Source organism: Microtus ochrogaster, linkage group LG2 (genome assembly GCF_000317375.1).
Source record: "Microtus ochrogaster isolate Prairie Vole_2 linkage group LG2, MicOch1.0, whole genome shotgun sequence".
In the NCBI taxonomy this organism is placed as follows: Eukaryota; Metazoa; Chordata; class Mammalia; order Rodentia; family Cricetidae; genus Microtus; species Microtus ochrogaster.
The window spans coordinates 3,803,024-3,805,878 of record NC_022028.1 but is presented as its reverse complement, the minus strand read 5'-3'; positions in this window follow the sequence as shown (position 1 = coordinate 3,805,878).

Here is a 2,855-nt window from a genome sequence, read left to right as displayed (position 1 = left end):
CTGGAAGGAACTGGAGGGTCTCTCTGCTCCTCACAAGCCGTTCCGCGGTAGCCCTCTTTAAAGGGCCCTCCTCCTCCAGTCAAACAGAGCTGCACAAATGGCTGCCCTTGGGCCCCTGCCACTAGCTAGCCCCCAGGGCAAACCTGTGCTTCCAGGATTGGCTACCCTGACCACACCCACATTGGACCAGAGAAGAAGTCTAGAAAACCCCCTTGCCAGAGGCAGACCCATTTTAGCAGGGGTACAGAGGAGAAAGCAGTCTCTGGCCCTTAAAGGTGGGGAGGGGAGGGAGACAAGGAAGAGCCAGGTGGTGAGGGGCACAAAGGCCAAACAGAAGGATCTGCATGTGACCCAGAACAGACTTGGAATGGAGGCCAGGGTTTGGGAGAGAGTATTCGGAATAAAGAACAAGAAAGGCATGAGGGTGAGGGCTGAGCTCTAGCAGACAGAGGCTAGCTTGCTTTCCTGTCCTGGTCCCATGATAGCTCTGGTCTGTTAGCCCATGACTGTCCAAAAAGGCCAGAACATATTGGGTTCAGGGTACATGGGTTTATTGTCATTTATCTCCTGGGAGCCTTCCTCCATAGCAGAGATCATGCCTTTTTAAATATACAACATTTTATTTTATATCCATTGGTATTTTGCCCGCATGCGTGTCTGTGTGAGGGTGTCAGAAGCCCTGGAACTGGAGTTGCAGACAGGTATGAACTGCCATGTGGGTGCTGAGAATTAAATCCAGGTCCTCTGGAAGAGCAGTAAGTGCTCTGAACTATTGAACCATTTCTTCAGTCATGATATCATGGCTGTTAAATGGCCCAAGTCATATTTTTTTTGGACACAACTTTGCAATATTAGCCCAGGCCGCCCTAGAACTTACATACCCTAGGCTAACCTCAAACTCGGCCTCCCAAGTGCTGGGATTACAAGAGTATGGGGCACACTCAGAGTATGCACTTCAGCTAGTGACGAAGTGCCAAAGCTTTGTCCCTCTCTGGGCTCCGGTAGCAAGCCTGCACACTGTCCACAGGCGAGGCTATGCCTCACTTCCCAGCACTGCCACTGCCCCAGGAGCACAGCGCGACTCACTCACTGCTCACCAGCAGTGGCCACACTCTGTCTAGGTGTGTGTGTGCGCGCGTGTGTGATGCTAGGTGGGTTTTTTTTTGGGGGGGGGGGTTCGAGACAGGGTTTCTCTAGCTTTGGAGCCTGTCCTTGAACTAGCTCTTGTAGACCAGGCTGGCCTCGAACTCACAGAGATCCGCCTGCCTCTGCCTCCGGAGTGCTAGGTATGAAACTCCTGCTAGGGAGCACACTGTGATTCCTCTGTGTCTCAAGTTCATTCCATGTAGGAAGTCCCTCAGACACAACACTTGCTTTGGTCTTAGAGTCCCAGGGTCACTGACTCCTCCTGAATTGCTGGGTCCTCCTAATCACACAGCTCACAGCCCTCCTAAGTACATGGCCTGGCTGATTTGCCTATATCCAGAGCATTGGGTCTGACTCCAAGGATAGCCCACCCTCCTGACCCACCCTCACACCAGGTGTGAGCCTCTTCCTCCAGATCACCCATTCCTGGAGGGCAGATGGACCTTCAACTCCAATGATGTCTTGGGGTCGGCTACAACAACAACAAAAGACCCACAGGAACTGGAAAGATGGCTGAATGTTAGGAACATGCCAGGCAGTGGTGGTACACACCTTTAACCCCAGCACTCAGAAGGAATAGGAAGGCCAGCCTGGTCTACAAAGCAAGTTACAGGACAGCCAGGGGCCAGGACTGTTACACAGAGAAACTCTGTCTCGAGAAACCAAAAAAGAGAGAGAGAGAGAATTCAGAGGTTAAGAGCACTGGCTGTTCTCCCAGAGGTCCTAAGCTCAATTCCCAAGCAACCACACGGTGGCTCACAATTGTCTATGAGATCTGATGCCCTCTTTGGGTGTGCAGGCATACATGCAGGCAGAACACTATACATAGTAAAATAAATCTTTAAAAAAGAAAAACCAACCAACCGAGTTAGGAGTGCTGTCTGCTCTTCCAGAGGATCCAAAGTTGGTTCCCCATGCCCATATGGCAGCTCACAACCACCCATAACTCCACCTCCAAGGAATCTTATCCCATTCTGGCCTCTGTGAGCTTCCAGGAACATATACATAAATACAGGCCAAATACCCACACCCATAAAATAAAATATTTTTAAAAGTTAAAAAGTAAAATTCTCAGGGCTGGAGAGATACCTTAGCAGTTAAGAGCACTGGCTGCTCATCCAGAGATCCTGAGTTCAATTCCCAGCAACCACATGGTGGCTCACAACCATCTACAATGAGATATTGTGCCCTCTTCCAGCCTGCAGGGATACATGCAGGCAGAACACTATACATAATCAAATTTTGAAATAAAATTCTGTTCATTTATCATTAAAAAAAAGAGGAAAGAAACTTCACCTATACACATAAAAATAAATCCTAGATGGTTATTCTTTACCTGAAAATATTCTATGTCTTAAGAGAAATATCCATCATACCAGCTAGTTTTTATGCACAAGTATACCATAGGACAATAGTCTTGTATCCTGTAAAGATTTGTCACTTGTATTGGTTTAATAAAATGCTAATTAAAAAATGCTAATTAGCCATTAGCCAGACAGGAAGTATAGCGGGGCAACTAGAATAGAATTCTGGGAAGAGGAAAGGCTTAGAGAGTCTGCAGTCATCACCCAGACCAAGAGGAAGCAAGATGAGAATGCCTCACTGATAAAAGGTACCAAGCCATGTGGCTACCATAGACAAGAATTATGGGTTAATTTAAGATGTAAGAGTTACTTAATAAGAAGCCTGAACTAATAGGCTAACAACAA